We start from the raw sequence: 23,930 nt of genomic DNA, 5'->3' as shown, positions 1-23,930 counted from the left end.
CTCACCCACTTCCAGACGCCGGCTATGGGCTCAGGGAGAAGAGGATGCCTGCCTTTGAGAGGGAAGCCCATCGGCAGACTGGGGCGGCCACTCCAGATCAAACTTACGCAGAGGGCCAGGAAATCCTATCAAGGGCATGACCTCTTCCCTCTTGCCCCCATCCTCAGGACTCCAGGAGAAGCCTGGCCACTCACCCTCGGCTCTGCCGCCTGGGCTGTCACACTGGAGATCTCTGTGGACAACAAGACAGGCAACAGAGGATCTGAATGGTCTGGTGGCCACAGCCCAACCGCTGCCCGCTGGCCCAGTCTTCTCTGCACACCAACCCCGGCTCCCTCGGTGCTCCCTTCAGTGCACACACCCGGCTGACCTGGGAGAGAGAGGGCCCCCGTGCCTGGGGGCTCTGCCGGTTGCTGGCTGTCAGCTGGGGGTGCTGGGGAGCAGCTTCGGCCTGAGCCCAGGCCTCGGGGCGTGGACAGCGCCTGGAAAGGACCACCGCAGCTCAGGTTTAGTGAGCACCTACTGCGCGCCAGGCGCTGGGCTGGAAGCTGTCCAGGCATCGTTTCATTTAATTCTTCATACAAATCCTGTGAGGTAGGGGCTATTAATAACCCCATTTTGCAGATGAAGAAATGGAGGCTCAGAGATGAAGTCACATCATTCATTCATATACTCATTATTTATGGAGTGCCTACTTTGCACAAAGACCGGGTAGACAAACAGTGATCACATAATCATAACTGATTTAATTATTACTGGGATAAGAGCTGCAAAGAAAAAGCGAAGAGTGCCTCAGGTCAGAGGTTTAACAATCATACCAGGGAGTCAACAACAATAAAAGCTCACACTCTGGGGATACTTTCTCTGCTGCCAGACGATGGGCTAACAAGCACTTTTTGTGGGTGATCTCATCTAAGCCCCCTGCAAACCTGAGATCAGTGTGATTATCATCCCCTCTTTTACAGGTGAGGAAACCATCTACTGGAAGGTGGTGAGAACCACGAAGGCACTTCCAATCCAACACCCGGATCAGCACGTGGCCCACAGGCATGCTTCAGAAAATATTTACTATTTCTTATGAATGAATGAACGAGGTACACAGAGCAATGAGCCCGGCCTTTTTCCATGTAGTTCTCTCTCGCCCCTCTCCAGACCAAAAGTGGAACCCAGGAAGGGTGCGGAGTGAGGGTGAGAGACAAGAATGTGGAAAGGGCCATTGTCTGACCCCTCTCTCACCTTTATCAGACAGACCCTCTCTGACCCTCCACCGGCCCCACGCACCTCTGGCCACAGTCTGGCCCCTGCTACCTACTCTCAGAGTTGTCTCCACATCCCCTTCATAGTATTTATCACAACTGCAAACAATTACTTGTATGACTGGCTTTTTGGTGTTGTCTCCCCCCAGAGCGTGGGCCCTTCACAGGCAGGGACTGTATCCGTCTTGTTTACCATGGTATCCCCTGACCTCAGGGCCTGGGCTTTGGATGCTACGTAAATATTTACTGACTGACTCCCTGAGCTGGTCAGGGCAGAGCTGGGATTTAAATCCAGGCATGTCTGACTCCCAAGGGAGCCTGAAGACTCAGGGCCCTGACCACGGGAAGGGTCTTAAAAGTTGGACCCCGATCACTCCTTGGTGTTTGGCTCTGACCTGATCCCGTGGGTCGACCCCCCACAGACACACGTAGACTCCTACCAGCTGCTGCCCAGTGCTATCATCCCACGGGAACACTGCAGAGCCAACTCAGGGACAGGATGGTGTGGAAAGGAACATTCTTTCGCTCCCCTGCGGTGGGCAGCGATTTGCAATCTACAAAGCACTTCCACACATATGACCCATGGAATCTTCCCAGCAACCCAGGAGCCATGGTTTACGATCCCTGTGTTACAGAGGAAACAGGCTCAGAGTGGTGGTTGCAGAACTTGCCTGCTGTCACATAGCTGCTTAAGTGGCAGGATTCCTAATTCTGCCCGAAGTCCGAAGTCTCCTTCCCCTCCAAGCTCCTGCAACTTTCCTCCAGCCACTCCTTCTTCTAGAGCTGTGGTCTAATTTAAGGCTGGGAGGAACCTTAAAATCGCCAAGCCATTTGGCTTCCAAACCCTGGGCCTGGGGAGCTGTGTAACATTCCAGATACCCAGGCCCTGGTCCAGGGGAGTCTGACTCACGGATCTGAAGGGACATCTGGGAATCTGTATTTTTAATCAGCTCCCCCATGGGTACACTGTTCTAGTGCCACCTTGTGCTCTTCCCATTTTACAGATGAGGAAACTGAGATCCAAAGAGGGAAAGGGACTTTGCCCAAGGCCACAAAAGAGCACGGAGAGAGCCCTTCTGTTGCCTATCCAGCCAGACAGAAAACATCCCTCTGTCCACCGTCCCTTTTCTCTTTGCAATTCCCAGGCCACAGCTGCGCCTCCCTGCCCTGCCTACTCCATCACTCAGGGTCCTACTCTCTCCCATGACTGGTGGTAGACTGTGGACTGGCCCCTCCCAGGCCAGGCTCTCTCAACTGTTGGTCTTGAAGGCAGGATTGTGGGTAAGAACCTCACAAAGGAGGGAAGGGGCTCAGACTGTGGAATCTCCAAGTCCTATTTCCAACAGTATGGTTGACCCATGGCTCCCTGAGAGTCTTTGAGATGTCTCCTTTCCTGAGGGTGGGGCTCACCAAACCTCCCTGCTCTGGAGACCTCCCACTTGGGGCCCAAGGGTGTGATCTTGGCAAAAGAGAAAACCTCCTCTCCAGTGGTTGCTTCTGTTCCACCCACCCGTGAGGACCTTTGGGCATGTCCTCCTGCCAGACCTCCTGACTCTGTCCACTGCTCTCTCTCTTTCAGCCTCCAGGATCTGAGGGAAGCAGCTGGCTCCCCTCCTCACCACACCCAGGCAGCCATTTTCTTGGACCCCTCCCAAGGGCACCACCTATCCCATGTCTGTGAACAAAATCAAAAGGGTCCTTCTGTCTGACAGTCTGCTTCTGGGTCAGTGTGTCTGAGCCTGCCCGTGGGGACACCAACAGGCTGGGAGGGGGGCTGGGGGCCCCAACCTGCTGTGCACAGTGCCGGGAAGCGCCAGCCCACATCCTTGAGTCCCCAGCCCCACCCTCCCCCGCTGCGGCTGTGACCACCCCACCCCTTCCCCAGCCCGCCTCCCCCTCCCCCACCCACAGCCTCCCCAGGGGAGCCAGGCTGCCAGCCCCAGCTCTCACTTCCGGCCTCATGACCCTCTCTCCAGCCGGCACACTCCTCCCCCACCCCCCCAACACCATTTCCCTCCCAGCCTGGATTGAAGGCCCAGGGATGTCCTCAGAGGGAAAACACTGTATCAAAGGGGCTATTACTACTGCTGTGGGCCCTTCCCCATCACCTCCCTTGGGGCCTTTATCCCCCAGGATATGCAGCCCCCCTCTCAATCTCCTTTAGCCCCCTCCCACCCACCCAACGGTGCCTAAAGATTCTCTTCCTACCAGACTCCAGCCCAAAATCCTACTAAGAAGAATAATGATGAAAATAATAATGGCAGCCATCACTTATTTGGCATTTAAATAAAGGCACAGAGAGGTTAAGTAATGCCCTTGAGGATAAACAGCCAGGACATGGAAGGGCTGGAGTCTGAATTTAGGTTTGTTGAGCTCCTCTGATACAAACTTCTACACTGTCCAGAGAGTGAGCCCCCTCCCCTGCAGCCTACTCCAACAGTCCCAATCCTCATCACCAGTTCTAATTTTTGCCTTCTACTCTACCCCCTCCCACCTCAGTCATCCAAATGCACTACCCTCCCTTGCCACTAGGTGTCCCCTTAGAGCCACTGATGCCCCCAAGGGGAAGCAAGTCCTGCCTGGCCTCCTGGAGTCATCAGGGCCCCCCCACGGTATAGCACACCCCACCCCACCCTACCCCCAGCCACACAGAGCTCCTTTGTGCAGCCCTCGCCCACCCCCTTCCTGCCCAGAGCAGGGCACCTGGCAAGCAGGTCTTCCCTAGACTCCGCCCCCTGCCAGCCCCCTGCCCTGGGTGCCAGGTGTTGTGGGCACCACCGCCAGCTCTGGCTGAACCTGAGGGTCACCCTGCCGGGCGGCCCTCCCTTCCTCCCTCCGAGGTCACCCAGGGACTGTGCTTCCCGCCCTGCTCCACCCCCATCCCCTCCTGCCCTTGGCCCTTCCAGACTCCTGTCCTAGTCTTTCCTTCGGTCTCCCGGAGGACACCCCTCCTCCAGCCCCACCAGGCCCTCCCCACAGCCTCTCACCCCCGCCCACCTCCTTCCCCTGAGAGCTCCTTGTTCCACCCCCCCCACTCCCCGCCCAGGTCTGAAGAACTCCTCCTCCTGGAAAGTTGCTGCTGGAAAGGAAGTGACTTCAGCGATTTGGCCACAAGGCTGGGCACTGCTGAGCCCGGCTCAGCTGAAGGCCTGCCCAGCCCACCTCCAAAGCACAAATGGAGCCACATGCACACACCACCCTCAAGTGTACACCCAGAACCCTGAACACAAGCTTCCCCAGGGACATGCGGAGAGATCCTGTGTGCACATTCCACACCATCCCAGTGTGCCCACATTATCACCCCAGTGTGTCAGATTCTTGTCTAGACACCCCTCCAGCACCCGGCACACATACACCATCCAGTGTGGTCCACACAACACTGCAGCATCCCCGCAGCTACCCAGTATACACTCTGGATCCTGCACACTCACCTCGAGCCCTCGAACGTCCCTTAGCCCCGTCCACTTATTTAACTCCTGTATACAGAACCCTGTGTACCTAAGGACAGAGCCCTACACACACCTGTTTGCACACAGCCTGAGTGCTGGCACACAAGACGCCCTGTGCATTTACAGTTGGGTACACACAGCCCTGCATCCTCCCATAGCCACACCTCCCACCCTTACCATCCCAGGAGGCCCCACCCCCAGACCTCAGGCCCCAGGAATGCTCTTTTGGAAGTTGGGTGGAGTCCCCAGGCAGGCTGGGCTCTAGGGAGCTTCCTGGAACCCCGGAGGCTTCATGTGTCAGTTCAGGGAGTTGCCTCTGCAGGGCAGGGCAGCCCCACCTGGCCTCTGTGGCTCTAGAGCCTGGGTGGGCTAAACTGGGCCAGAAGCAGGGAGTCAGGCAGTACCCCCACCCCACCTCATCTTATGAGGGTAACCTAGCATACTTGAACGACCCCGGTCCTCCCAGCACCTCACCTTGGCCTCCCAGCTCTCTGCTTCCACAAACTCCAGTAGGGTTGGGGGGTGGGGGGAGTTCAGCTGCATACATCAGGCACTCTGGTTTCCATCTCTGCCCTGCGTTCTGGTCATTGTCACAACCCCTTTCTCTTCCCAGTTGTCTCCCGTCAACAAAGTGTCAGGAAGAGTCCCCGGACTAGGAGGCAGGACTCGTGGGGACTTGCTGTATGTCCACGGGCCTCAGTTGCCCTTTCTGGATAGTGGGGGAGTTTTGAGTAAGTTGGGTTAATTAATATATTTTGATTCTATCCAGGGCCTCTTTTTGGCCTAAGCTGGGGGGTGGGGGGTGGAATTCCTGCTAAAACTGGGAAATAAGTCCCCCCTGATCCCCACTTCCTGGTGGTGGCCCAGGCAAAGACCTGGCTTCCCTGTACACTGTTACCTGAGCAGGCTATGCAGACAAGGTCCGACTCAGCAGGAAAGGCCTGTCTTCACCAGTGATTCCAGGGTAGTCCCTGCGGCAGCCTGAGAGTTGCCCCGAAACCGGGGCCCTCTGCATGCACTTAGCTGGGCAGGCTCTGGGGTCCAGGCCAATGGGTAGACAGGTAGGCAAGCTCCCATCTGTGGAAGCAAACACAACACCCCAGGCATGAGCACAGTCACAAGATGAGCCAGCTAGAGGGACCAGGAGGCTGTCCTGGATGGGGTCCACTCTTGCAAAAAGTGAAATCAGGTACAATCTCATTCCACTGGGGAACGGCAAGCCTGTCTCTTGAAACCCCAGGTTCCTACTGAGAAACAGTATCATTGTATATGTAGGTACCCACATGCATGAACATGAACACACATGCTACGGTGGAAAGAACCTGACCATCGGGAGTCACAGTCCCTTGGCTCAACCCTCATCATATGATCACGGACAAGTCAATTACCCTCTCTGGCTCTTGGTTTTCTCATCTACAAAATGGGGAGATCTTATGAATGGGGAGGAATGCTTTGGGGAAACTGTATATGCTAACAGCTTACTTATAATGCAGGTGTGAGAATTGCTGTTCAAAGCGATGGTGAATGCAGATTTCCACGCGGGGTGTATATGCAGCTGGCGTGTACTCTTCTCCATCAGCAACTTGGTTAGGTCTCTTGTTTTCTTTAATAACCATGGCCCTTCTCACCACCCTCCTGCTTCCTGCCCATTTGTCTGCCTCCCCGAGGTCTGTACTGGAGCCCAGAGGGGGTCTGGGAACCAGGCCTCATGGACTGCTTACAGGTTCTGGTTGCCTGGGAATTTGTATGTGTGGTAGAGATCGTGCCTGTGTAAATGAACGTTTGTGAATGTTCAGCTGTCTGGGTAAATACACCTGTATGTGGGCTCCTGGGTCTTTTTGGCCTCTGTGTGTTTCTAAATGTCTGTGTGTATACATATGTGTTTAAGAGTGTACACGCATAGGATCCTAGGTTTGCTCAGTTATAGTCTGTGTGGTCAGCCGTGTGTGTGTGTGTGTGTGTGTGTGCGTGTGCGTGTGTGTGCGTATGTGCGCATGTGTGAAAGGCTGATGTGTACCTGGGTTCAGTATCTTCAGTTATATGTGTGGCTGTGTTGATCCGGCTCTATTCAGCTTTGTTTGTGTGTCCAGCTGAGCCTGTTTGCACGCCTATGAGGACATAGAAATGTGTGTCCGCCTTTGTGCGAGCACCCTGACCCCAGCTGTGGTTGGGTTTGAGTGTGCCTGTGTGTGTGCACATGCTCTGCCTGGCTCTCTGCATCGCGCTGTGTCAGGAGCTGAACCGGCTTCTGCCTGTCTCAGAGCTCTCTGGATGTGTGTGTGGGGGGCGGGGGGTGTCTCAGAGCTCTCTGGATGTGTGTGTGTGTGTGTGGGGGGGGTGCGCTTGGCTGATCTTCTGCTGTCCCTGCAGGTTTCCAATCTTGAGGCCTGTGACTGCGGGCACTGGTGTCACTGTGGATCAGTGTTACCTCCCTCCTACCTCTGCCTTTTTCTGGGCTTTCAGGGTCATGGTGTGACAGTGTGTCTGGTCACGGTGTCCCCGTGGGTCTGTTTTACTGTGGGTCAGGATGCGCTGGTGCGTGTGTCCACTCATGTGTGTTGTGTAACCTCGTCATTGGGTGCCTTTGTGTGTGTCAGTGGGTCCTTGTGCCATATCACTGTATGTGTGTGCCAAAATAGCTATGTGTCAGTGTCAACATGTGTGTGAAGGTCTGTGTGCCATGGTGTGCCTGTCAGCACAATAGTGCCTCAGTGTTTGTGCAGTACCTTTGTGTAACTCCTCGGTGCGTGTCTGTGTGCATGTGCATTGCATGTGAGACCCTTTGTGAAACAGTGTGTGTCTGTGTCACTGTGTTTGTGTGCCTGGTTCCCTCCTCCCTCCTATCTCCTGCCTTCTCTCTCTCTCTCTCTCTCTCTCTCTCTCTCTCTGTAGGAGCCAGACAACTCCCCAAGCCTGGATTAGGGACAATTTATCCACAGGCAGAGAAGGAGAATTCCAACCTGCCAGAGCCTCCCTCCTCTGGTCCATCCCCCCTTTCCCCGTGGTTGGGTGGGCACAGAAATGCAGCCCGGCAGCTCCCAAGCCCTCTGGGAGCCCCCACCTCTGCAGCTCTCCAGAGGCCCAGGAAGGCGGAAAAGATGGAAATCTGGGTGGCCCCAGAGCCCTCCAGTGGGGGTGGACTGGCTGTCCCCCATCCAGGCCCCCACAGCTCAGCTCATCTTGGCCCTGTTCTTCTACATATGGTGGTGGTGGTTGGGGGGGGGGGGGTGGTAAGAAGTCTGCATGGGGTCTGCCTGGCCCTGCGGGCTAGAGGGACCCATGGAGCTCCCAGCCCCTCCACAACCTGATACTCCCCAACTGATAAATGCCAGCTCCCCCCACACCCCCTGAAATGGGAATAACTGGGGATCTTGCAACTGTGCCCGCAAAGGCTGGGGGAGATGCTGGGAGGGGGGCAGTGTGGTGGGGGGAATGCAGGAGAGGGGGCAGGGGGGCTGAGCTGGGACTAAGGCTCCCTTCACGGTGCTCCAGGCGCAAGGCAGAATCACATGTTTCCCATTAGCTGCTCTGGCCTCCTTGTTCAGGGGGTGTTGGCTGGGGGAGATTTGTTCTGGTTGCAGACACCAGCCGAGACCACACAAGAGAGAGAGAGAGAGGAAGAGAGAGAGAGAGAGGGAGAAGGAGTGGGAGAGAGAAAGAGAGGGAGACTGAACCCCAGAGGGAAAGGAAAAGACAGAGAGGGACAGAGAATGATACACAGACACACGGAGGGAGAGAAACTGAGACAGAGAGACATGAGAGACAGACAGGCAGTGACAGACAGAAACTGCGTGACAGGCACACAAGAACACAAAAGCCAGAGAGGCAGAGACTGGTGATGGGGAGGGGCTCAGAGGGTGGGGGACAGCCACAGTGGACGGGAAGGTGGAGACACAGGTCAGAGGCCCGGGAGTGGGTGTCCCCAGGCACAGAGTGTGAGTGAGACTAGGAGGGACAGAGAAGGGAGATCAGCACTGGTCAAGGGACTGGGAGGGTGACAGGGGGGCGAGATGCAGGGCACACCCGGAGAGGGACTGGGTGAGGGCACAGAGATGGCCCCGGTGGCGTGTGGGCAGGGGGAGTGGACGCTGAGAGCTGCTGGGTGGGGGCGGCCAGCACGCCCGGAGCCTCCCGCCTCCTGACCCTCGAGCCTCGGCGAGATAACAGGCCGAATAGTGCTGACTTGCGGTTCAGAAATCCAATATCCTCCGCGGCGCACTAATCGACTACCTGAGCTCCCGGCCCGCGCTGAGCTGCCCCGATTAATCCTGCGGCTCCACAGCCTTAATTAGTTTAACAGTTTCAGGGGCAGAAGAGGCAGGGACTGGGGTCCCCCCACGCCTGCAGGGACACAGACCCCCACGCCAACCCTGCCTGGTGCCCCACCTCCCCAGTCACCTCTGTCCCAGCCCCAGAGGCCGCTTGCCACATCGTGTGAAAAACACTGGGTCCTTCCTTCTGGGAAATAGTCCCAAGGGTTGGCACATGGGTCAGAAGGCAGGTCATGTGGGACTCAGACACCCCCCCCCCCCCCGCCCTCACACTTGTCCCTGTGCTCACGGCTCTGAATGCTTCCCCTGGCCAGCCCTTTGGGGTCCTGTGGTCTACACGGAAAGGCCCCGCCAACTGTGGGCCCCATACCACTGGGCAACATGTTGTCTCTTTAGGGTGAGAGACAAGCTCCCAAGTTACTGACAACCTCCCAACAGCATGAGATAATCACACATGTCACTCCCCACAACAGCATGAGATGGGCACATGGTGACATCTCACACATACCCAACAGTCAGAGACAGGCGTATGGGTTGGTAACTACCCGCCTAACAGGATGAGCGAAGTACATAACCTGTCACTTCGCCCAAAGTGTGAGATGGGCACATCTGATACCCCCAGACAACAGGAGATAGGGACACAGGTTGTCACCCTCACAATGGTGTAACTAACATGCAGCCAGGCACTCCTACACCCACGATGGAATGTGAAATGCAGAGAACCTCTCTCTCTCTCTCTCTCTCTCTCTCTCTCTCACACACACACACACACACACACACATAAGCCTTACCTCCCAGGTGTGAGGAAGGTATAGAGGACCCCTGCCCACAACCTCACCCTTTCCCCATGAGTCCTCCCTTCAGACTGCTGGAGGGGCACACAACATATCACCCCCTTACTGCTTCAGAACAGGTGACAACCCACCCCCACTGCTCCCCCATCACTGTCGCCAGCCTGGGTGGTGCTGTCCTCTGCCTGCAGAGGCGTCACAGCTCACAGGGCATGAATGTCACCCCAGCACTGCCAGAGCCGGGCACAGCCGCATGTTGCCCCAGTGATAAACACCACTGGCCCCAGGAGGAGGTGGAGGCGCACAGGGCTCTGGGCGTGACCTTGGTCCCTGGACACCAGGAGGGGAGGCGCTGTGGCCTCCCTCCTGGGTAACCTGTCTGCCTGGTGCTGCGGTAGATGAGTGCTGGGAAGGAAGCTGCCTGGCCACACGGACGACCTGAAAATGCCACCTCCCCAAGCTGCCACCCCTGCCCCATTTCTAATTGAATGTAGTGATCTAGGAAGGGGGCAGCATGAGTGGTGGAGGGACAGCTATTGCTGAGACCTGAGGAGCTAGCTGTTCCTGTTAAGACTTCTCAGAGATGGGTGGTGGGGAGGTGGATTAGAGGCTGCTATTACCATGTCCTTAGGGCCCGGGACTGAGGAGGGAGTGTGATGACAGCTTCAGACCCGCACGGAGCCCCTAGTCCTTATGAAGGCCCCCTCTCCAAATCCAGGCCACAGAGCCTGACAAGGAGGCCAAAGTCCAGGGGCATGACTCACCCGGGGAACAGGCCCAGCCCGCTGGCCAGAGAGTGAGGGAGGCCAGGAGCCAAGGGGCCTGGGTTCAAGTCTGAGCTCCTCCCAGGCCAAGCTGAGTGACCTTGGAGCAGCAGCTCAGTCTCTATGGCTTTTGGGGAGGGGGAAGGGGCAGCAGCGAGGGAAGGGCCAGAAAGAAGCTGAGGCTGGAGACCAGCTAGCAGAGCACTGGGGGCCTTGGGAAGGAGGACACAGCAGTCCGGTCCCTGACTCCACTGCTTCCTCACAGGGAACCTCAGCTTTCTGTACCTCAGTTTCTTCAGCTGTAAAGCGGGGATGGTAATAGCCTCACAAGACAATGTGATATGAAGCGGGCAGGTGCTCAAAAAATGGGAGCTTCTTGTCCAAGTTCGTAGCAGCTGAACTGTCTCCAGCCCTAGTTTCCCACCTGAAGCTGTTTCTGTTAAGACTGCTTGGATGTCAATAACGAGTTGGGTGGGAAGAAGGGGAGGCTGTTGGGGTGCTGTTGGCCACAGAGCTGCCCTAGCGTCAAGACCAAGGAAACTGACAGGAGTCTGCTATACATCCCAACCTTTACCCTAAACCCCACTCGGCTCATCTTCAAACACTGGACCAGAGGGCCAGATCTAAGGGAGGAGGCAGCCCACACACCAGCCTATGACCAGTGCCTGGATCTGGTGCTTAGAAGGACTGGGGTATCTGGGATGTCAGTGTGCAGAGTCTGCTTGTTGTCCAGGAGCCCAGAGAGGGACAGGCCTAGCCTGAGGTCACACAGCATGACAGCAGCAGAGCCCAGAGCCCTGGCCAGGGACAGTCTCCGAGCAGAGTCCCTCTAGCCCCTGGGGACGGCTGGAGCTGGGGGAGCCCTGGGGGACTGAGCAAAACGTGGCGACAGATGGCCTGCCGAGGCAGCGGCGATCTGGGCGGCTGGCAGGCATGCTCGCTCCCGCGCAGGGAAGCGGCTAATTTTAGCTGAGGCCTCGATGCCAGCTTTGTTCCCCCCCACCCACCCACCGAGGGGGCCCAGCATGCCTTGCGTGCAACCCGCCTCCCCCAGGCACCCCTACTCCCCCGCCTGGCCCCTTGTGAGTAGTGCCCAGACCTCAGGGTCCTAGAACTGTCTGCCTGACCAGGTCCCATCACACCCAGAGGCAAGGGCTAGGCCCTGGAGGCCTGGCACCCCCAACCCAGGGCCTGTTTCCCATGATTCCAAGCTCATTCCTTGAAGAGGGACAGTGAGTGGGAAAGAGGGCTAGAGGCCACTGCCCAGACTGGGAGAGAGGGCTTGACAGCAGGGGCTGGTAGTCCTGGGGGTGGGGTGGTGGGGTGGGGCACGGTCCTCTACTCATACTTAAGATGACCAGACCCTTATTCTACCCCTACCCTGAGACAGATTCCTCTGTGCTGGAGTCCCCGTGGTGTCGATAAGCAAGGGGGCAGAAGTTACTCTAACCCTTCCCTGTTCTGCACAACTTTAACTTTGTTCCAGGAACTCAAAGTACTTTAAAGAAGTCAGAAATAGAGCTAGGGTAGTACCCTTGTGCCATTGGGGGAAACTGAGGCACAGTCGGAGACAGCCATCATTATAGCAGGGGAGGAAACCAATCCCAGGAATTGGTGAGGCCCAGACATGCTCTTCTTTGAGTTCTTACAGCCAGGGGGATTCTTGGGCCAGCTCAGCCCCTGGAACTACTCTCTGCCCTGGCCTGGCCTGGTAGAAGGTAGACTAGATGGATGCAGGCCAGGGCAGAAGGTAGACTAGATGGATGGAGTCTGTGCTCTTAAAGCCTGGAAAGGCTGGCACGCTTGGCATCTGGCACCCCATCTCCTATAGGCTCTCTGACCTTAGAACCTCCCTTCCCCACCTCAGATTCAACTATAGATGCCCAGCAAGGTACCAGCGCATCTGGCCCCTATTTGAAAGGGGACTCCTTTGGGGTGACTCTGGGGGGGGGGGCCCATCCCTGTTCCAACCCAGGGGCCATGAGGGAAATGACCAAATGGAAAATAGAGGAAGACAACTTCCTCTATTCTTTCATAGAAAGAAATCTATGTAATTAGAGGAGAGAGTCAGAAGAAGAGAAGAGGGAAGGCAAAACGAAGTAAGGAATCAGATTCAGGAAGAAAGAGAAAGAGGAAGAGCACGGGGGCAAAAGACACAGGGCAGAATGATGTTTAAAGAGAAGGAGATGGGGCAGGGAGGGGATGAGAGAGACAGAGGACAGGATGCTGGAGGAAGGAACACAGCAAAAGAGAACTCAGAAGAGAGGGACAGAGGAGGAAGAAAAAGACAAAGACACAGAGAGACAGGCAGGATGAGGCAGAGACAAAGAGAGAGAGAGAGAGAGAGAGAGAGAGAGAGAGAGAAAGGGAGCGCAAGATCCACAAAGAGGGGAAGAGATGGAGAAGGAGCCTGCCACAGACAGGGCAAAGCACAGAGAACTAAGGACACCGCAGGGAGCTGGAGACAGACAGGGATTGACACACCCAGAGACCAAGAGAGACAGTCGGAGAGGGTGAGACACAGAGAATGGGGCGGGAAGAAGGGGGGAGACCCTAAGTGATAGAGTGTATGTGTGTGAGGGGGGACAGCACAGAGTGAGGAGGGAGGGGGCATGAGGAGGGGGGAGATGTCGTCGCCAGAGCTGGGGGGGGACAGAGGACAGAAATGGAATGTGGGTCTGGGCATGAGGCTCACAGATGCATCGGCTCCGGTTTCAGCTGGGGCAGTTGGCTGATGGGGGGGCGGTGGGGGGGAAGGAAGGAGCAGAGCTGGTGGGGGGGGGCCTGTTGCCATGGCTGCAGGCACTGCAGGGGCACAGTCGGCTGGCACTTGGAGTTCTGGGCATGGTAGGGGGCTGACTGAGGGGAAAAGAAGGGGGGGGGGGGCGATGAAGAAGCCTTGCCCCTGCCCTCGGGGCTCTACCAGGAAGAAAGTTTCCAGACAGAGGATGGGAGAGGTTGGGGCTGAGGAGGGCTCTGGGCCCTGCTCCACCCCACGGAGGCTGCCAGTGGGGCACAGCTCTACAGGTCGTCTGTGGGCATCCCAGGTTCCCACCCGGGCCTCAGGCTAGCCCCTGGGGACCCTCTGGCTCCATCCCCTCCAGTCTAGCTGAAGATCCCGCATGCTGCTGCTGCTGTTTTTGCTTGCAGGGGAGCAGCAAGATTGTGAATTCAGGATCTGTAATCCTAACGCAGAGCCCAGGCCTACCGGGCTCCAGTTGCCAAGGCGACGGAGGGTCAGAGGGCAGCGCGGGGCGCCCGCTCCTCCAAGTCAGAATCCCAATTGTTAAAGCCCAAGAATAAACAGCTGAAGCGGCCGTGGGGGGGCTGGGAGGGGGGCTGAGGTCTGCATCGGCTCAGTGTGGTGTTGTCAAGCGAGATGTCACTAATTGTCTGAAGGAACGGGCTGAGGCAGCTCTTAACTGCTTCTGTGCCACCGGAGACACCTTGGCTGCCTGGCCCCATCCCCCGGGCCTCCCAGCATTCCACTGGGCCAGCCTGGTGCTGGGATTGCTGGCCCAGCATAATCTCTGCCTCTCTTGCACTGAACCCCCACATACTTTGGCTCCCAACACTCCTCCCAACTTGGAACCTCCCACCTGCAAGCTAAATCTTTATGTCCCCAGAACCAGTACCCCCCCCCCCAACTACTGGGCCCACAGTACAGCCCTGAACTGCCCATTTGGCCTGCAAAACCCCTCCCTGCTCCCCCAGCATCTCCACCTCAGCCTCCCAGAAGTCAGGGATCCTGGTACAAGGTGTATAGATTGCAGAGATCAGACTTTGGGCTCTTCTGATCTTTGGAGGGTAGACAAAGGCCCTCCTATAGCAAAAAGGAAGGTCTATGGCATCTTTCTGTGCAACTCCTGACTCGGTCACACACCAGAACCAAAAAACCTGAGCGGGGCCAGGAAACCCCATTTCTAGCTTTGGTTGTTCTACCTACTTTCTGCGTGACTTTTGACAGGGTCCTCTCCCCCTGCAGCCTGCTTCATCTATCATCCATCCTGAACATTCAGTAGTGCCTATGCTGAGCCAGGCTGCGTCTGGGGCCCCTGCCCAGAGGAACTCCCAATCCAGTGGGTGGGAAAGGCTCATAATACAAAGTAGAAAACAATCTGAGATCCATCAGGTAAGATACTCCATGAAAAACACAGAGCAGTTTGGTACGCAGTAAACTGATCAGTGGACTACAGCTAGTTAGTGGTATACTGGTATCCCGTTATTACAGAGAGTCGCTAAAAGGGGGGAGGTAATCAGAAAAAAGACGGGGGAGGGCGAGGCCGGTTCTGGAAGGCTTCCTGCAGAAGGTGGTAGCTGGTAAGATTTGGATAGGTGAGCAAGGTAGAGTGCTCCCTGTGAGAGGTCTTGTGAGCTCCTTCAAAGGGAGCTGAGCTCCAAGGTCTCAGGGTCGCATGTTCAGCCCCTCCCAGAGCAGGAAGGAGGAGGCCCTCTGTGGTCTCCCAGCCCCACACGCCAGGCCCTGCCTCCTTCTCCACCCACCGAGCCTCCGGAGAGCAAGAGATTGGTGCCTGGAGTGGGGGCGGAGGGCGTGGGCAGGGCTCCTGGAGATTGGTAGCACCTGGAGTGATGTCACGAGAGGCGGGGTCAGGGTTTCGGGCACTCCCCCAGCCCGAAAGCCCCAGACCCCTGCCCAAGGCCAGAAGTGCGGTCCCCGGGAGGGGGCGCTCAGGCCACCTGGCCACCCCTCATCAGGTGGCGGGCGGGGCTGGGGCGCTGTCCGTGGGCGGGGAGCTGGGCGCGGAAACAGGGGATCCCCCAGAGAGGGCCCAGCCCAGCCTGGGGCTGGATGCGTACAAAAGGCGACTTGTTCTTTCTTGGGATGCCTGCGCCTTCTCAAACATACCTACAGCCACACTCCAGGGACAGCTACACCCACACATTGCTGCACAAAGCCTGCCAGGGTGGGGAGTAGGGGGGCTGTCGCCGACCCAAGAGGTCACTTTTAAGAACCTTGCCCCAACCGCCTTTTGCCACAGGCTCAACACCATTCGTTTCACACCATCCCACCCCAAGTGACCTGGATACTCCCACAGCCACACACACAGCTCTGGGGACACTGATGCAGTCACATTCTCATAATTCCCCTCTCTCTCAGACCATCTGTAGCTCACCAACTCTTTCCGGCTCTAGAGTCAGACCAGGAGCTTCAACAGGGTCACCTTAGCAGACGATCAAGCCCATTAAGGTTACTTTTTACTGAGCCCTTATTCTGTGCCCATCCTTACAATGACCTTTTGTGGGGAGTGGTATTAGTCTCATTTTGTGGGTGGGGAAACTGAGGTTTAGGTTTACTAGCTCACGTAAGGCAAAAGCAAGGATTTGAACCCAAGTCAAACTTGACTTTAGAGCCCATGTTCTTCTGTGTATTGTCTCTACCAATCATAGCACCTTACATTCTAACACCCCACCACACACACAACCGCGGACGGCAAAACAATCTGAGTCAAGGTGTAATTCTCCACCCCAAACACATGTCAATGTCACAGTCTAGTATCAGTAGTATCAGGCGGTTTCTCTCACTCATCAGACAGTGTACGTGTGCTGAGGGGGAAGAGCCTCTAAGCTTTGCATCTCCAAGGTTGGCTGTCAGTCATTATAAATGGGGCAGAGAGTGAGAGCAGGGCCAGAACAGGCTACCTCTAACCTTTCCAGCAGGCTCACCTCCACCTCCCCTGACCCCGGGATGACAAAGCACTGCCATACTGGCTGGGGCGCCAGGCCTGCAGCTCTCCCAGACCCCTTGGGCCAAGATCCTCCCTTAGCCCCCAACCCCTGCTGAGAACAAGTAGAAACAAACTCCTTCCTGGGGATGTCAAAGCACCTTTCCTGGGGGAGGCGGCTCTGTGATCCCCTGAGCCAGCTAGGGAGAAGGATCGGGTTACTCTTTCCCCAGCTGTGCCTGGACTCCTTGGGGCTGACCTTTCACCTCATCCAGGCCAGGACCCAAAGGGGGCCCGGAGTGCAACCCTCACCTCCGGTTAACCCTCTGCATTCCTAGTCTTTTCATTGTGGGAGTGGGGTTGGCGGTGGGGGTGCTACCAGGACCCAGAGGGTCTCAGGAAGCCCGGCTGGGCTTGCCAACCTTTCCCCACCCTCCCATCCTGGGGTCCGGTTTCCCAGAGAGCTTTACAGAATGCTCCTCCCTGCCCCCTGCCCAAGCTGCCCTGCCCTGCCAGGATCAGATACCTCCCTCAGCCTAAGCAGCTGAAAATGACCTGGGCTATTTTCGCTCTGGGATCGCGTTGCAAACTCCCCCTTGAGCTGGCAGCTTCCCACATCCCTCCAGACCATCGCCCCCCACTCCTCATCCCTAACCCAGAGCCACTGACTTATAGGACAGGAGGACTTTTAGAGACCACAGGCCTAAGCCCCTCAGATGGGGAGACTGAGGCCATGAGGAGTCAAGCACAGGGCCGGGCAAAGAACCAGGCTTTCTGGGGCTCCGCCCAGGTCTCTTTCTACTGTCTAGCACAGCCTGCTCTGTACCCTAGATCTCAGAGCCTCTGACCCAGCCAAAAACCCAGCCGACCTCCTCCAAGCACCGGAAAGTCACACTGGAGGCTACCCACAAGTCTCTGTGCCTCTCTGCATGTCAGAAACTGCTTCTGCCACACTCTTCTCTTTGTTTAGAAGTGGGACCAGGTCTGTACCTGTATCACAGCTATGTGGATCACGGGAATGTTTTGGCAGGTGCAAACTGGGAAGAAAGACAGGGAGACCGAGGCCCAGAGGAATGGAGGGTAGATTGATTCAGGCTTTCTGGGGTTTATGTGGCATAATGCTTCCATGTTCCCAGCAGCCCCTTGCTCCAGCTTCTTGGTACCCCCTCTCCATTCCTACCAACCCAGCCCCCTCCAGGCCCCTGCCCCTCCACCTCAAGCCCCAGTCCTCCTGGGCAGGAATGTGACTGGTCAGGTCTGAGCTGACCACATGAGTGGCTATAAGGCGACAGACCCCCCCCCATCCTCCCATCCCCCCAGCCTGGGGGAGCTCACATACCAAGGCAAGGTGGGGGGGGGGGGGTGCAGCTGCTTTAACCCTTTGCAGCCAGGCTTTTAGGGTGAAAAAGAGAGGTAACTTTATTTCCTATGGCCACTCCCGTTTAAGTGGTGCAGAACTTGGAGTTCTGCACCTGGGGGATGGGGGTGTGTGGGGGGGGCCTGGGGATTGCAAGCATAATTGACTTCACTGAGGAGGTGGAATGAGGGCATTTGCCCTGCTAGTCCCTGTTAAGAAAAATTATCCTTTGCCACCCCAACTGTTTAATCTCATCTCCCATGACATTTGGAAAAACAGTCAGGAGCTGGTACTGAGGAGAAGGAAAGAACAAATCATGAACCCCAACCTCAGGAGCCCCTAGTCTGATGGGAGAAATACAACCCTGCCCTGGGGAGTCTGAGGGGGGAGAGAGCAGGCACAGAGGTTGGGACAAAGAGCTGTGAGCAGAGAAGAGCATGTTGCTGCGCAGGAGTGGGAGGAAGCCAGGGCAGGAGCAGAACAAGCCAGGTGGGGTCAGATCAGGCAGGCTTCCCGGAGGCCCCTCGGCCCACACCCCTCCCCCCAGGCTCTGGAATCTCGGGGGTCAGGGCTGAGGGACAGCCCCGCCCCCTGCTCCCCTCGGGCTCAGGAATTCCACCAGCCAAGGAGGGGGGGGGGGGGGCAGCTGCTTCGGCCTCAGTCCAAGTTGGCTCCCACTGGACCGGGAACTGCAGCTCCTCCTTGGGGGGGCCCCCCACCCCCACCCAAGCCCCTGGGCTGGCCCCCAGCCCCCTCCCCTCCCCCTCCCTGGCTGGCACTGTGTGTGCCAGGCGCTGGCAGAAAACAAACCCGCCGGGGTGGGTTTGCAGGGAGCGGGGTAACCTTGACACAGTTGCGGCAGTCGCTAATGGCAGACACACACTCCGCCTGTTCTGGGGGGACTGTTGCCGTTGCTAGGAAACCGGCAGCCGCGTGAATGGAAATGGGTCAGTAAACCTGGGGAGAGATAGTGTGACACTCGAACCACTGCAGCTGCTCCAGCCCACACCGAAATCCCTCCTCTTCAATATTTATCACTCCCGCCTGGGCCCTCAGCTCCTGCCAGACCCTGCACCAGCCTGGCCCTCAGGTTCCCCCCCCCCCCCAAGGCTCCACAGGGGAGGGAGGAGAGGAGAGATGGGGGGTTGCTTATCCGCTCCTTGGGGGGGCCCCCCAGGCGGGATGGAACTGGTTCTGGAGGAGATTGAACAGGAAACAGAGTCTAATCCTGTGGCGGGGAAGGGGTTAAAAGGTCAATTCACGCCTGTTCCTGACTTAGGCACCGTGGTAAAATTACTGCAAGTGTGAGCAGGCTAGCAACCGCCTGCTTGCCTACCTGCGGAGGCACTGATTAAGACAGGAGACCTCCCTCCCCGAAGAGATGGAGGGGAAAGAGGCACCCAAAACGCGGCCAGGATTCGCTCACAGCTTGAAAACACCTTCCTTTACAGCCAGGCAATCTCCCTAATGTAGCCTAAGGCTTTCTAACAGCCAGAACCGATGCCTCTCGTACAATCTGATAAGCACCCCAAATGGACAGGCGCTGCTCGCTGCCTTACAATAAACACAGTCCCGTACACACACCCCTCAAAACAGCCAGACACTCACTGTTCAGGAAACCTTGACGAAACCCCTACAATAGAACATGACAACTGCAATCCCGAACAGTGCGGTTCAGCTCAACACCTGTAAACAAGCCGACTAACCTAGGCACAGGCAAGACCGTACTGTGTCAGACTGTGCTGAATCTTCCATCACTTCCCAGTAGGGCTGGAGGCTCCCCGCGCTGTCTGCCCGAACCCAGAGCTTCGCTCTCTGGTTCACCTACGTTTCTTTCTTTGCCACCGCCAGCTTTCTTGTCTTGCACACACCCCAATATACGGCCCCTTCGATCGCTCTTCCGGACACACCATCCCACAAGCTAGCTGCCTCGTGCACCGCACCCCCCATTCCCTAGAGGCTGACTGGTCACTGACACACACATTCCCTTCCCCTAGAAGCAAGCGGTCTCACAGCCCCGACTGACACAAACTCTTGTTCTTAGGCACAGGCCTCTCTACTGACAAGAGACACCCTGGGAATCAGCAGTACCACTCGCTTGGGTGCCATGCCCCCTCCGCCCACCACAATCTCTGCCAGTGTCCCTGAGCAATGTGTGTAGGGAAGGGAGGCACTCCAGTCTTCTGGAGGTGGGGATACCTCCACAGGAATCTCCCATCTGACTCGGTTCTGTGTGCTCCTATCTCCTAGGATACATCAGTCAACACAGTCTCCGAGCCTGTCAGAGCTGGAAGGTGCCTTAGGGAGTCACTAATCCAGCCTCCTCTGCTATGCAGGAGGAAATGAAGGCCCAGAGAGGGGAAGTGGCCTGCCCGAAGTCACAGAGCCCAACTGTGGCTACTGGTCCCTCTCTCTTCAGTCTCTCACGGAGAGCTCTCTATGGGTTGGAGAGAAATTGAGGGGGTACAGGAAGCCCAGGAGGGCTTCCCTGAGGCGGAAGGAGGTGGGGCTGGAGTAGTCAGGAGAGGGCGTCTACAGTCCTAGAGAGGAGCTTATGAGAACTGCCCAGCAGTGGGTTCAAAGACACGGACACCTGGCAGCCCTGGAATCTGGGCCACATAAATTTGCTCGAATCTGGACTATGCCAAAATGGTCTGGTGGACATTCATCCCCACCCCCACTTCTTATCCCAGGGCCCCTGGCACCCCCACCCCCCAAGCTGCTTCCCCAAACCACAGGTAAAGGAAGGCTCTGTTCCCCATTGCTGGCCTTGAAAGTACATTCTAGGGAATCTCTGGCTTTTATTATTTAAATGAACCTCTGCCAGAAAGCCTCTGGGATGCTCCTGAAAGAGGTGTTCTGCTAGGTAGCTTTTATGTCCACTCCATTTTGCAGAAAAGCAAACTGAGGCTCACAGAGGCACATAGTTTGCTCAAGTTCACACAGACAACAAATGGAGCCTTGAGTTCCTTCCAGTACATAAGGAAGGCCAATCCAACAGGAAACAGGGAGAGCTGGAGGGGGGGGGGGGTCATGGGGGGAGGGAAGGGTGGGAATTGACACAGGCCCAGGCCCAACATCCTGGGCTGAGGGGGAGCCAACAGGGATCTTAATTTGAATCTGGGTATCTGGGTTCCACCCCCACCCACTCTCTAGCAGAGGTGGAGTGAAAGGTCAGCGCGGTGATGGGAGGGAAAGGAAAGCAGGATTCCACCAGACTCTCAGACTGCCTAGGCCATACCCCAGGGAGCCAGGCCAGGGGCTGCCCAGCTTCCCCTGGCCCAGAGCTCCCTGCCAGCCCCCACTCCCACTCCCAAGGAACATTAGAAGGAGTATTATAAAGAGACCTGGCCCCCTCTGTGGGCCTCAGTTCCTCCATCTGTACTAAGAGCTAGCTTAGCAGGAAGGACTTCTAACAGCCCTTGCAGCTTTAACAAAGTTTGGTGGCCAGTCCCCAGCACAAATTCAATGTCTCTTCCCTAGTCTGGAGCTAGCTGAGAACGTTAACTATGTGTTCAACGAATAAATGAACACCCAGTAAAACCAACATCTTTCCACCCTCCCCAGCTTGAGAGGCACTACTTACCTGGGGAAGCCAAAGTTCACAGGGTTGTTGGAGGGGAAGGGGATTCAAATACTTTAAGTGCTCTGAATGAGACTGTATGTTACACAGGTGCCCTTTATTTCCTGTCCTTACTACGTGCAGACACTGTGGTAATTGCTTTAAACATTGTGCAACTTGAAGCTCCACAAGGCCATGGCCTACCTACTATTATCTAGTTTTTCAGATGAGCAAAGGGACTAAGGAGTGAAGGGACTAGCTCAAGGTCACACAACCAGTGGGTAGCAGAGGAGGGATTCCAACTGTACCCACCTCCACTGCTTTTGTTTAACGTGGTGAGGGTGTGCTGGGCTGGGGCAGGAAATGGAAGTTGAACAGGGACCCTTGGCAAGGGGAGAGGTAGTCCACCCCAGGCGAGGGAGGCGCCTGAGTTGCCAAACGGTTCAACAGTTTGCAGAGCGCCAAATGGTATTGGAACTAGCAAAGTGTGGGAAAGCATCCCTTCCCCTCCCCCACAAAGGGCAAGGTAGACCTCTTTCCCTCCCCCTTCCAAAAGTGAGCCCTGAGAGGCCACTTACCTACTCCCCTGGATCTCAGGGCTCCTGTAAAAGGAACCCCCTCCCTCCCGGAGCCCTTTTCTGGACTTCAGGACCTTGCAAGGTGCAGAGCTGCCCCCAAAGAAAGCTGCCGCCAACGTCCAGAAAACTGTCCAGGATTTTTCCGGCACGTCCGCCCCCCACCCGCTCGGCAGTTGCGGGGGGGTGAGGGGAGTGGCGGGGGGGGGGTGTTGGGAGAAGACGGCCTCGCCTCCCTCCTAGAAGCCCTGGGGCTCCTCTTGCTCGAGCAGGAGGCTCTGGTCCGTAGGCCCAGCAGCTCTCGGGCCGGAACAGTCCGCCTCCGAGTTTTCCCGCCGCCGCCGCCGCAGCCGCCGCCGCCTCTCCGGCTACCTGGCAGGCCGGCGCTGCCCCCTGATCCCTGCCACCCCCCCCCCTCCCAGATGAGGCCGTGGAGCTTCTGACTCCTGGAGGAGGTGACGGGCCGAGAGGGAAACCAGGCGGCTGGGGGAGGGGCGTTGCCTGCACCTGGCCCCTCTCCGCCGCCCAGGCCGGGAGGGGCGGGACTGGACCCCCGCCAGACCCGCGAAGAGCGGCGGGGGGAGGGGAGGTGTGCCGCCCTCCACTCCAGCGGCCTGGGGGCGGGTAAAGAGATGTCCCCCCACGGCCCTCGCCGCGGAGGCGCCCCCTAGGGTCGGGCTTCGAGGCGCCCCTTCCCGAGCCGCGCGCTCAGCCCGCTCCCCCGGCCGGCCGCGCTCTCCAGCTGCAGGAAATTCCAGAAGCTCTCCATCATCCCGGCGCAGCGCGCAGTCCGGGCTGCCAAGGCTCCCCGAAGGAGAGCCACATGCCGGCCGGCCGCGCGGCCCGCCCTCGCCCCCCCACCTCCAACCCGGCGAGGCAGCCACGTCGGGCCGGGCGGGGGCCGGGCCGGCCGCCCCTTCCCGCGCCCCGGGCCCGGCGGAATGCGTGGCAGCCCCGGCCGGGGGCTATTTTGAGCGGGAGGGGAGCGGCCCAACCTCGGTGTTTTCGGCTTTTTCCTGGCCCCCGGCCCGCCCTCCGCCAGCCCGGGCCCTCGGCTGCCCGCGGAGTCGGGGGGGGGGGGGGGGGTTGTCACGTGGCGGGGGGAAGGGGAGGGCCGCCGCGATCCGGCTCGGGCTCAGGCCCCGGCCCCGGCCCAGGCCCGGGAGGCGCCCGGCGGCGGTCCGGACCTGCGCTCTCGGGCGGGCGGAGCGGCGGGATTATTAATAGCGCGCCTGGCTCCGGCGGCGGCTCCAGGGCGCCCGCTACCTGTACGCCCCTCCTCGGGTGAGCACGGATGGCCTGGGCACTCCCTCCCCAGCGGCGGACTCGGGCCTCACTGGATAGCGCCACTGTGCACCAGTGGCCAATCATCGGCCTCGATTTCCTTACCTGTAAATGGGGGATGTGCTACCTGGCTTTATATGGTGGGTACCAAATAAAGGTTTTACTTGCTGTGTGCCTCTCTGGGCAAAACACCTTCCCTTTTGAGGGCCTCAGTTTTTCCATTTATAAAATGAGGGGGTCCGAGAGAACTCTTTCCAGGGGAAGAATCCCTTGCATGTGAATAATGTATTTTCACTTACAACTCAACTGAACTTATCAACTACCCAATGGTAATAGCCAACACTGAGTACTTGCCCTGCATGTATTAACTCACTTCATTATAAGGTTCCCATAAAGTAGGTAATATCCCCTTTTTGCTGATGAAGAAACTGAGGCTCAGGAAGGTTAAGTGACCTGCTAAAGTTCACACAATGGCAGAGGCCAGAGTCAGATAAACTTTGGCTCCAGAGTCTGAGTTAACTATTGAAGTACAGTGCCCTGAGATCAGCAGGACAAACACCCTTCTTAGAGGGAAGGAAACAGGCTCAACGTGTGATTTGCCAAAGTTGCCTTTGGCCAGTTAGTGGCAGAGGTGAGCATCCAATGCAGATCTTCCAATTCCTAGTCTAATACCCCACGGCAACGCTCTGAATCTGTTCAGCTTCTGCCCTGGGGTAGCTAGCAGGTTTCCCTGGGATGGAGTCCTAGAAATGAGCACACAGGCACTATCCCCATGGCCACAAAGCTTTGTCTAGGGCCCTGGGGATCACCCTTTGTTCCCAAGGGTCTGACCCAGGCTCCTGGGCCCACAGGGTTCACTAACCCACCAAATTCTAGACTTAGCCTAGCCTCAGAGCCATGGGAGTGAAGGCACCTGGGGGTGAGGGGAGATGGCACA

At 57.3% G+C, this 23,930-nt stretch overlaps 1 protein-coding gene across 10 annotated transcripts in view; it reads right to left on the bottom strand.

Moving 5' to 3' along the window:
- The window catches only part of AHDC1 (AT-hook DNA binding motif containing 1), a 64,009-nt gene that overhangs the window by 15,286 nt on the left and 24,793 nt on the right, over positions 1-23,930 (bottom strand). For 5 of the 10 annotated variants that reach the window (XM_058718447.1, XM_058718450.1, XM_058718444.1 and 2 more), the window contains 3 exons: positions 5,604-5,782; positions 371-482; positions 195-232 (listed from right to left, as the gene is read on the bottom strand). The gene's annotated coding sequence lies outside the window, so the exon portion shown is untranslated. Of the gene's footprint in view, positions 1-194; positions 233-370; positions 588-5,179; positions 5,415-5,603; positions 5,783-6,187; positions 7,855-21,712; positions 22,043-23,930 lie in introns of those variants that run through there. The other 5 variants (XM_058718448.1, XM_058718452.1, XM_058718451.1 and 2 more) reach the window with 5 other exon arrangements.

This window comes from Neofelis nebulosa, chromosome 2, assembly GCF_028018385.1.
Source record: "Neofelis nebulosa isolate mNeoNeb1 chromosome 2, mNeoNeb1.pri, whole genome shotgun sequence".
NCBI lineage: Eukaryota > Metazoa > Chordata > Mammalia > Carnivora > Felidae > Neofelis > Neofelis nebulosa.
This window is presented reverse-complemented; position numbering and strand designations above follow the sequence as displayed.